The sequence below is a fragment of the Amblyomma americanum genome, chromosome 1, assembly GCF_052857255.1.
Source record: "Amblyomma americanum isolate KBUSLIRL-KWMA chromosome 1, ASM5285725v1, whole genome shotgun sequence".
Lineage (NCBI taxonomy): Eukaryota > Metazoa > Arthropoda > Arachnida > Ixodida > Ixodidae > Amblyomma > Amblyomma americanum.
Genome location: NC_135497.1, coordinates 11,166,706 through 11,178,059, shown reverse-complemented (window position 1 = coordinate 11,178,059; position 11,354 = coordinate 11,166,706).

Here is an 11,354-nt window from a genome sequence, read left to right as displayed (position 1 = left end):
TTGGCAGGTCTGCTCGCAACTGCAGGTACTTACACAGTAACTCTCATCACCACGAAAATTGTGTTCGAGAGTGGAACAAGTCTCTCTCTCTCTCCCTCACCACGGCGTCTCTTGGTGGTATCCAGGTCACAGCAGCGGAAGTGGCGGCTATTCCTAGACAATGGAAGATCTCTCACTTTGCATTCGATGACCGTGCTCATATCCGGCTGGATGTTCTCCAAGTAGTTCTTGATCATCTCGTCGCTTTTTCGCTGTACTGCACGTAAGACACAGGCGAGAATAGACACAGGCTATAGCTCCGGCCTTGCAGCCTAGGTTATTTCCTACAGCCTATGTTATTTCATACTACAGGTACTTACACAGTAAGTCTCTTCACCACGAAAGTTGTATTCGAAAGTGGAACAAGTTTCTCTCTCCCTCACCACGGCGTCTCTTGGTGGTATCCAGGTCACAGCAGTGGAACTGGCGGCTGGTGCTAGGCAATGGAGGATCCCTCTTTTTTTATTCAGTGACCGTGCTCATATCCGGCTGGATGTTCTTCAAGTAATTCTTGATAATCTCGTCCCTTACATTTTCTTTGTACTGCACGTAAGACACAGGCGAGGATAATGGACATAGCATACAGCTTCTGCCTTGCAGCCTAGGTTATTTCCATGCAACCAAGAAAAAAATTCTAGCGCCACATTAGGCCGTGACAGGAAAGACTCGGCTAAGCAGCTGAGGCTGCCGGTGAAGTTTTGAACGAATCAGAAGCACAGCTATTGCGCACTGGTGGCGGACGGCGTTAGTTTGAAGTCAACCATGCGTTGATTCTGGGAACTGAGCGACCCTCCCGATCTGTACATTTTGGGCAAAGGCTAGTGGCGCCGGACGCATGATGGAGGAACGGCGTCAGGCTCATCGCCTGTGGCGGCAGCTGCTCTGCCTTGGGGGCGTGGCCGCCACGGGGCTGGGCCTCGGCCCAGAAGCCGGGGGCCTCCTTATTCGCCTTTTTGGGGGCGCATCCCGGCCACGGCGTGAACGTCCCTCGCCGTATTCACGAGTGTCGAACTTGGCTTCTTTCTTGCGGGGCTTCTCTGCACGTACTGCGTCAATGCGCGGGATAGCAGACGTTGGTTTGTGGGGAGCTTCAACCTGCGTGGACTACACTGGAAACACGAAGTCACCTAAGATGAGTAGCATCCCTGTTTGTGCAGTCGCGCAGGCCTTACGAACGAGGGTTGCCACTCGTGTGCTTTTGTCGCTAGGGGGGCTGTAGACGTTAAGGATGTGGAGCGGGGCTTGTGAGCGACTGTTCGGTAGGACCTGTACGAAAGTGTGCGGAACCTCGGGGTAACTAAGGTCTATATGATTAGCTGCTAAATTTCGGTGGACCAGGATGGCGGTGTTGGGCCGTTGGTCTGGTGTCGTTTGTTGGTTATATGCGGCGTAGCTGGTAAGTTTCGTGTCCATGTATGTTTCCTGAAGTGCGATGATGTGGGGGGTGTGCGGCTGGGCCTGCAGGGTGTGCTCCAAGGCTCGCCGCTTCGCCTTGAAGCCCCTGCAGTTCCATTGCCAAACTGTGAAGGGGGAGCTAGCCATCGCGTTTCCCGTAGGGTTCGGGGCGCTGTGATAGCGCGACGGGTGATTTAAGAATGCCGCCTGCACGTGAGCGCGCGGTTGCACTCTCCGATGTGGCGACAATAATGGGTGCTGGGTAGTTAGGAGGGGTTGGCGACTGCAAGGGGGTTGCTGATGTCGGGGGATTCGTGAGGGTATCGAGCCGGGCATGAAGGGTTTGGATGTTGGCTGCCATTGTGGCGCAGCTTTCTACTAGACGGTCAATGGTGGGGGCGAGTCGAAGGAGGGCGCCCTCGAATTGGGCCATTCGCGCATCAGCTGCCTCGAATTTGGCATCTATGTCTGCTTGTGAGGAGGGGAGAGGTGCTTTACGCTTCGTGCGCTTAGGCTGCTCAGTGTCCATGCGTGGATCACCTACAGGGTCGGATGTGGGAGCGTGAGCCACCTGCTGTGGTTGCAATTTGGGGTTTGCCTGTGCTGATTCTAGGCTATGAATTTTAGCGTTTGCTTTGGCCAATTGTAGCTGTAGTTCCTTGACCATATCTGCCAGTTCCCTTACCTGTGAATCTGGTGGAGAAGCGGTGACTTGTGCAGGAGTCTTCCATCCAACTTGTTTGGCTGCTTTGGTCCCCGGCCGGGCTTGAGAGCTGGCCCGAGAGCTGGGTGAGGCGGATGTGGAACGGCTGCGAGTGCGGCTGGAAGGGCTGTCGCTGCCGTCGCTGCCAAGCGGGGGGAAGGAGCCGTCCCGCAGTAGGTTGTCGTCGCCGCGTTTGCGGTCTCGGGACCGGGACTGGCGTCCGGGGTTTGCCAAGTTGGAGCCGGTATCGGTGTCAGTGACCGACGGGGAAGACTTGGGCCGAGTGGAGGACGTGAACCGGTATTTGCAGCTTCTGCTGCCTGTAGGGTGGGCACCTTTGCAGACGATGCATGAGGCTTGGCACGTGGGCGGTTGGCCAGCTGGAGGAGGGTCATGGGCTGCGCCACAGCGTCGGCAGGTCGGTTGTCGCGGGTGGGGGCACACATCCGCCCTGTGGCCTAGCTTCCGGCAGTTGAAGCATGCATCCGGACGGCGTTTGTAGGGGTACACCTCAAAAGTGAAGCCGAGATACCTCACGTAGCGGGGTAGCTTGGCATTGGCGATAGTCACCACGAAATGTCGTGTGCGGCCCATGCGGCGTGCGGCGACTACGGGGAGATCAGGGTTTCGAGCTTGGAGCTCAGCGAGGATCTCAGAGTCGGTCTCGTGACTGTAGGCTCTGTATATGATTCCTCGAACGGAGTCATCGGGGGCTGGGGCGTACGTGGCTACCCGGATGGCATTGGAGTCAATGGTTAACGTTTGTATTTTAGCATACAGGAACGCCCGTTCTTTTTCCGGTGTGCTGATGGTAACAGTGTTGTTTGTGGGGTGGATGCGGACTTGGTCGGCGGTGATTGCAAGGCGGCCGTCGATCTTGGCGGCGTTGTAGATGGCCATCGCCAATTTGGCCGGGCCGACTGCGTTGAGGTCGACGGTACCTTGCGGTCGGAAGACGATTTTGTAGTCCTCTCTAGGCAGGCGAGGAAGTGGTCGTTTTTTAGTCGGCGGTGGTGGACGGCCGCGGGGTCGTTGGTCTGACAGGACAGTGGTGGCTGCAGGCGTTTGGGTGTTGGCCGGCGGCGTTGCCGGTGGTGGCGGGCGTCTGTAGCGGCGTTGCATTTCGAGCGCCGTCCAAGTGCCATCGGCCAGCTCCGCGGCAGTAACATCCGTGCCGGTGACTGTGTACTGCATCTTTAAATGCAGGGAAGCGCCGTCGAGGCGAAGCGGGCGTCTCCGCCGCAGGTGGGAGCAGAGCACGCACTAGGCGTGCTGAGCCGTTAGGCCTAGCTCCCGCGGTCGGGCGTTGCCGCAAATCGGCCGTAAAGTTGAAGACACTCGCCTGAAAGTAGTTAAAAGTCCCACAGGTGACGCCGGATGGGTGGCGGGCCGCCCTGTGAAAAATTGGTGGCTGTAAATAGCCGGAAACTGGTGAAATCACCGGAAAATCGCAGACCGCATATAAGATGCGTCCGCTCGCTCCGAGCGCAGTGGGCGTTCTCCTCGAGCGGAGGAAACCGCTGCTGAGAGCTACGAGTTCAAACACGTGTGTCGCAGTGGGTTATGTGTCGATGACCTGACGAAGGTGGTACAGTCGCGAGTAAAAAAGATCAGCACTTGTTACGTGCTACAGTTGCAGCAGTAGCAACACTCGGCGCTGCTGTTAAGAACACACCGGTAACAAAGTTTCCAGGTGTGTTCGCAAAGCACAGCGCTGTGCCTGCCACGCTGTGCTATTCGCATAGCTACGGTGACGTCATTGTGCCAATCTTTTTTTTGCTCGCGACTGTAGAAGCAGTATGAAGCACAGCCGTTCTTCCGGTGTGTAATCAAAGGACGAACTGAAGTTGATCGGTATCTATAATTGTTGTGTTCTATCGAAAACTAGGCTGCTTTCACTGGAAACAGAGCCTTTGTTTGCTAGGAAAGATAAAAAATGAAATACAGATGTCCCTGATGTCGATCATTTTTCAACGGAAACTGTGACGACGCTAGCGCTTTTTTTTTCTCGTGGTCGCTCGAGTCTATGCTGCACACACATTCGCATCTATATGGCAATTGTGAAGTTTTGTTCGTCACTGACAGCAGGTCTAATCAAACGGCGAAAAAAAAAGTTTTACTTCATAAATCCACTTTTCTCAACGAGAAAAGCGCCTTTTGCTGCATTTGCTCCAAGAAACTTCAGTATACCGTCGCAGAGGCAAATAGTCTATTGTTAACAAGAACCCAAAATGCACTGAGTTGCTCTCAGTGCTTGTTTAAGGTTCTTTTCAAGTTGAATGCCATGAGGTACCACACGTTTTGGTTATCGAGTGCAAATTTGCTGCGAATTTCTTACAGCTCCGACATATAGACAAACAAAGCGTTAAACTTTTTGTTTACCCATCTTCTTGGCACTGCTCTTTGCGTCATAGCTAAATCTAATAGTATATCAATCACCCGATATTGGTTTACTCAAATTTTATAATGAAATTTTTATTTCTAAGTTTGTGCACATTTCTTTTTCTTACCCCGAAGTTTTTTTTTTGCCAAGTACTATCTCTCAAGGACAGTGAGAGCTCTCCGCTCTATGAACTGCAACATTTTGGTAGACCGAATGGCCAATGAAACTCTACAGAATGCCCGCAGGGTGTTTAAAATGTCCTCGGGACGTGCAAGGGAGATTCAGTGTTCAATGAAAAAACTACATATCAGTGAAGATCTTCCGCGCAGTCTCGGAGCTTCGCTCATCTTCCACAATATCTGTTACTTCTTGCCTATGAATCTGAAATGTGGGAACTTGTTCCCGCAAAGTGGGGGAACAAACAGCAAAGGGCGAGGACGACGGGAACAGACACACGGGAACAGTCGACCAGAAATTGCAGTTTTTCAATGCCAATACACACACTGGGACAAGGCTCTGCACACCCAAGCTGGGGTATACACTGAGCGTGGCGCGTGAGTGTGGCGTACACTGGCCATGTCTTTTTTTTCTCGTCAAAGCGACAGACACTGTCTCCGCCGCCTCGCATCGCGCAAGTTGCGTAGATGCTCCTATACCCTCTCAGTAAAACACAGCCATTGGTTCCTCGTTTTAGAAATCCCTCAGTATTTAACCCTACAAAACAAGTTTTGTGATATTCACGCTTAGATTATGATTATTTACTCCCTCGAAACCGGGGTGTGGTGTTTGAAGTGTGTAGTCTAGTGCTGGCAACTATAACCAGAGTGTGGTGCTTCCAACTGGGCCACGTCGTCATAAGCCAAGTAACCGTGAAGCTAGCAGTCGCGGTTAGGGGTCGCAGTCTTGTAACCCAAAGAGTTTCATTAAAATAGCGCTTTCAGCACCAGCTAATGATGGTCTCATCATGTGTGCGCGGCACTTGGTTTCAGCCGAGGTGGCGTAATAAGAGAGACGGGTCAGAGCCGTGGTCACACAGCAGCCAGATACGTATTTCGGGCTCCAACCAATCGGCGCGGGCATGCGTGGTCATGTCTGCTACTTTTTCCGAGTGCTCCGCCCGTGGGAGAGCCTTGGCCGCTAGGAAATCGCTTGAGCCAGGAGCAGGATTCGAACCCTGTACATCCCGCACACGAGGGGATGTCCTGTGGCCAGGTGGTCAGGACTCGCTGCAAATGCGTCTCGCATACAACAAGCAAAGACTGAAGCATTAATTGCAGTGAAATGGGCTTTGACTTTCTCTTCAAATGTTTCGCTCCGCTTCTAAAGACGAGGCTTACACTTTACTCACTCTAAACACGCACACACCCATATGGGAGTAAGAAGGAAATAAGCTGCGCTTTAGCTCACTCCCTTTTATAAAAGGTAGTGCGCTAGAGGAGAGCTCACTCCGTTTTTAATGCTTTCTGTTTAGTGTGTAAGGCAGCAGGTTTAAATTGGTGTAGCATGTGATGCTCGACTCCATAGCGAGGGTTGACGCACTAACCCTGAACAGGGTCTTAGATAGGGGAGAACACAGCTAGTGCAGATATCCTCATGGCTGTGAAACACTTTTTCACGGTCATATTACGCCTGTGGAGAGGAGGCTAGCCAAGCAGCTGGGCTTCTGAGCCCGAAGCCTGCTTGAGCCTGGATTTCACGCGGGTTACGCTAAAGATGCGTTAAAGGCAGAGTTAAGACAAAAAGGTTAGACAGATCGCATACCGCTCTTTGTTACTAAATCGAAAATAAGCGTCAGCCTTGTGCACAGTTTCCGACAAGTTTGCAGCAGAAAATAAATGCTCGTAATAGAGGCCACGTAGGCTCGCTGTTCTTTAGCCCGTCTTACTTGTGGGGCCCTACTACTTTGCCAATTTTCCCCTAAGACCCCAGTAGCAGCAGGAAGCTGTCGGTTTTTTTTTGCAGGGCATTAGCGCTATACATATGGGTGACTCAGACTGAACAGCCTAAAGAATTTTAAACCACTAGTATAATTGTTTACCAAACAGCGTGTACTGACGGCCTTAAAAAACAAGCGGTCTTCAATTGGCAGAATAAACACTGAAAATGAATGAAGTTTTTGGTACCTGTACGGGTCCCGGAATATGGCATCTGTTTTAGTGTCTATTCTGCCATTTTACAAGCACCAGTTCGCTCTTGCCGTCATGCCTTTTGCTCTGCAGATGATATTTTATCGAACCCTGCACGTATACCGTTCATTGTTCCTAGTTAAACAACTTGAACAAACGCAACATTTCTCTGTGCCTCAACATTTTATCTGGCGGGCTGCTACTCCAGCATCGTTAACGACGGGTACTGAATGATATTTCTTTTGCCTTTTACTCTAACTTGAGCGCTCTATTGCACGGAAGGAGTGGTCAAAAGCGTCCTGTGCAGGCCACTGGCATACAGCCGCGAACATGCATGCAGGTTGCCTTTGAGACGGTCCTATGCCCCGGAATACACCTGTGATAAAGTGATGAAGTGGACGATGGAGGAGGAAGCCTCACGGTGCTTGCCAACATTTCGACAAGAGGACTTGTCTTCGCCCAGACAAAGGCCAGTCCTCTTGTCGAAACGTTGGCAAGCGCCCTGATGCTTTGCCCTTCCTTGTTGACTGTGACTATCAAGAATCATCTGCCCAACCTCCCTCTACCATGGACTGGTATACGCCTGGAGGTCCAGCCGGCTCTTACTGAATTACAAGAAGCGTTACTGCAACGGCTGGTCGCACTTGAGCCGGAGGCTCCCACAACCCCCTCCCCCGAAAAAACAGAGCGAAGGACTCACTGCAGCGCCTGGTACACGTGCTAAACACGTAGCGCCCTCTGCGGGCTTTCGTGGATCGCCTGTGCCACCAGGTCAACCAGCTTTGCCGGCGGGCTGTGGACGGTGGTGCCAGCGGGGATCAGCTCGGCCAGGGGACCCGGAGGGAGCTTGGGCACGGTGCACGTGTCGTCGGGGCTGGTCATGTTGCGGGTGCCGCGGGTGGTGGTGGTGAAAAGCCTTTATTTAATGAAAGAGGTGAGGCTCTTTAAAGAGCCCCGCAATGGGTGGAGTCCTTATTCCGGGACCCCATTGGTCGAAGCCGCCAGCTTAGCCCTCTTGACGAAAGCCTTTTGGGACTGAAGGTCCGAACAGCCAAGCAGGGCCGCCTCCCATTCCTCTCTGGTAGGGTTGGGGCAGGGGGAGAGAGCTGAGTTGCGCTGGCAAGCCCAAACCATGTGGTAGGTGTCAGCTACCTCCCCAGTGTTTGCACCTGCCAGTGACCGCGGGAGCGCTTGCCGCGCGCTGGAGATGCCCGGCCACGCCCGGTGATGCCGCGGTTAGACTTCATTCCGAGGCTTAGAGGAAGTCTCTCCTCGCACGCGAAAAGCTTTGCGTGCCTTCTGTCAATCAAGACAGCCCTCCTTATTTTATTAATGTGCCCAATTTCATGGCAGTGTTTTAAGTGGGGCGACAGGGTGTGCATTTATACAGCATCTCACAAATCTGCCCTTGTCAACAGGGGGGATGTGGAACAGTGCAGAAATTGAAATGCTGTGCCCAAGGGTACATTCTAAACAGACAGGAGTATTACCCCTGTCACACGGGCACTTTCGATCCTCATTGAGTCAATGCTCATCGAACTCAATGCAGATCGACGGTTGTCACACGACCACTTTCAAGCGCAATCGAGCTCGATCCTGCTTGACTCGATGCCGATTCCTCAAGAGTGCTTGAGGTTCCAAGCACAATCGAAAACACTCTCGCTCTCATGAAGCTATAAAAATAAACATAAGTTAACAAAACCAAACCACCAAATCACAATTGATTAAAATGTAATACAGAGCATTTTTCAGGTACTATGCCTGCTTATATGCAAACATTTGAAAATAATCTCTACACCACGCTGCAAGCTTCGCCGTCAGTGTAAACAAATATGGCGTCCTCCTGCTCGTCGGCGCGGAAACTGGAGCGAGCGCGAGACAGCCGCTCTCATCGACTGCTGGCAGGACCGCCTAAATGATTTGCGGCGCCAGAAGAGAAACGCCGCAGTCTATGCAGAAATCGCGGAGGCGTTGCGGGCCCTCGGGTTGCATCGCACAGCAGCAGAGGTGCGCCACAAAAACCTGGCGCAGATACGCAATGTACCGATTTGGCTACGGATTTGGCTGCCGCTGCCCCCGACTGCACAGTGTTGCCGGACATCGCCATGTTATGGCTGTCGGTGGAACATTTGGCGCCACCTAACACACATGAGGGAAACTTCTCAATGAGCATTGAAAATGCCCGTGTAGCACCGGATGTTTCGAGCGTGCTCGAAAATCTCGATGCAGATCGAGCTCAATGAGGATCGAAAGTGCCCGTGTGACAGGGGTATAAGGAGGGGGTAAGCTGTCTCTCACTACACCCACTTACATAAAAGGAAGAGCGCCAGAGGAGAGCTTACTCCCAGTTTACTCCTCTGTAGGCGTATTCGTGTCTAGAGTGTACGCGCCACTTGTGTAAATGCCACAACTATGTAAAGAAACGACAATACGATGCAAGAATAATGTACAACAGCCACATACAACTTCTAATCTGTCAACTTGTAATATGCGGTCTGAAGTTCAAAAGAAAGTTTCTTAGAATTTCTCTCATCAGATAATACACGCTAAACTCATTCTGGAGAACTAATTATACTTAGCATCGCTATTTGCAAGACGAACTCGGCGTCGCGACCTTAGTCTTCCAGCCTGTATATTCGCTAAAGCAGACAGAGGCTTTCGTTCTTTGGACGCACAGTAGCATACCAAAATGAGATAGCTAAAGCGCTTCCCCGTGAGGTCTAACCAGATGTTGCTCTTATTTTAGAGCGAAAGCTCATCTTCACTATCATAGCTGCAAAAGCCGATTTGCCGCTGAAGCCTTGACCTTTATCTTGAAAAAATTAAACATTAAAATAAATTTTGCCGCCACTGCGATTCAAACCTTTGGCGGCGCGAATCGATCAGCTTCATTGCCCACTGCACAACAGCTCTATCTTTTTTCTTTATTGCATGGAAATAAAACCCGCTAGGTTACTAAATGCTTTACGGGAACGCATACTTTTCCGCAATGCAGAGACGTATCCTCATGTCTTCCTAAACTGCAACTTCACCAGCACATCAAATTGTGGGGGGCATACACATACGTCAATAATTGGCAACTATTCAGACGGGTGGTCCTGCGAAGCATAAACACCCCGCACCAAGGTGCACTGTTCACTGAACACAGGCTTATATGAAAAAGGTGGTTCTGCGTGTCGATCCATCATGCAGCTCTTCCACAGGATAAAAAGTTCAATCAGCGTTAATAGATCCCACGGAATACCGGAGTCTTTCTGGGCAGGCAAGAGCCTTATACTAGAAGGCGAGATCTTAACGCCCCTTTTAACTATTCGCTGCAGTATGCCCCATAAAAACACTGCATCACGGGATGGCTGCAGTAGTGAATTCTACAAAACGTTTCCGTCATTCTTGGTGTCTGTCTTTTTAGCTTGTTCTACAGACCAATTTTATTGTTTTATGTAGACTCTAAAATATTTGCAAAAACCGTTTCATCCCGCTTGCAGCTTTAGGCTATGGATTTTATAGTCTCGTATTAGGCGCGTGTCTATCATGACCGGGCATCCAAACCGCCTCTTTGCCGGAACCCTTGGATGCTTTCTGCACCAACTTGGCAGGTCTACTTGCAACTACAGGTACTTACACAGTAACGCTCATCATCACGAAAATTGTGTTCGAACGTGGAACAAGTCTCTCTCTCTCTCTCCCTCACCACGGCGTCTCTTGGTGGTATCCAGGTCACAGCAGCGGAACTGGCGGCTGGTGCTAGGCAATGGAGGATCCCTCTCTTTGGATTCAATTACCGTGCTCATATCCGGCTGGATGTTCTCCAAGTAATTCTTGATAATCTCGTCCCTTACATTTTCTTTGTACTGCACGTAAGACACAGGCGAGGATAATGGACATAGGCTATAGCTTCTGCCTTGCAGCCTAGGTTATTTCCTACAGCCTGGGCTATTTCCTACTACAGGTACTTGCACAGTAACTCTCATCACCACGAAAGTTGTGTTCGAAAGTGGAACAAGTCTCTCTCTCTCCCTCACCATGGCGTCTCTTGGTGGTATCCAGGTCATAGCAGCGGAACTGGCGCCTGGTGCGAGGCAATGGAGGATCTCTATTTGGATTCGATGACCGTGCTCATATCTGGCTGGATGTTCTTCAAGTAATTCTTGATAATCTCGTCCCTTACATTTTCTTTGTACTGCACGTAAGACACAGGGGAGGATAATGGACATAGGCTATAGCTTCTGCCTTGCAGCCTAGGTTATTTCCATGCAACCATGAAAAAAATTCTAGCGCCACATTAGGCCGTGACAGGAAAGACTCGGCTAAGCAGCTGAGGCTGCCGGTGAAGTTTTGAACGAATCAGAAGCACAGCTATTGCGCACTGGTGGCGGACGGCGTTAGTTTCAAGTCAACCATGCGTTGATTCTGCAGGAACTCAGCGACCCTCCCGATCTGTACATTTTGGGCAAAGGCTAGTGGCGCCGGACGCATGATGGAGGAACGGCGTCAGGCTCATCGCCTGTGGCGGCAGCTGCTCTGCCTTGGGGGCGTTGCCGCCACGGGGCTGGGCCTCGGCCCAGAAGCCGGGGGCCTCCTTATTCGCCTTTTTGGGGGCGCATCCCGGCCACGGCGTGAACGTCCCTCGCCGTATTCACGAGTGTCGAACTTGGCTTCTTTCTTGCGGGGCTTCTCTGCACGTACTGCGTCAATGCGCGGGATAGCA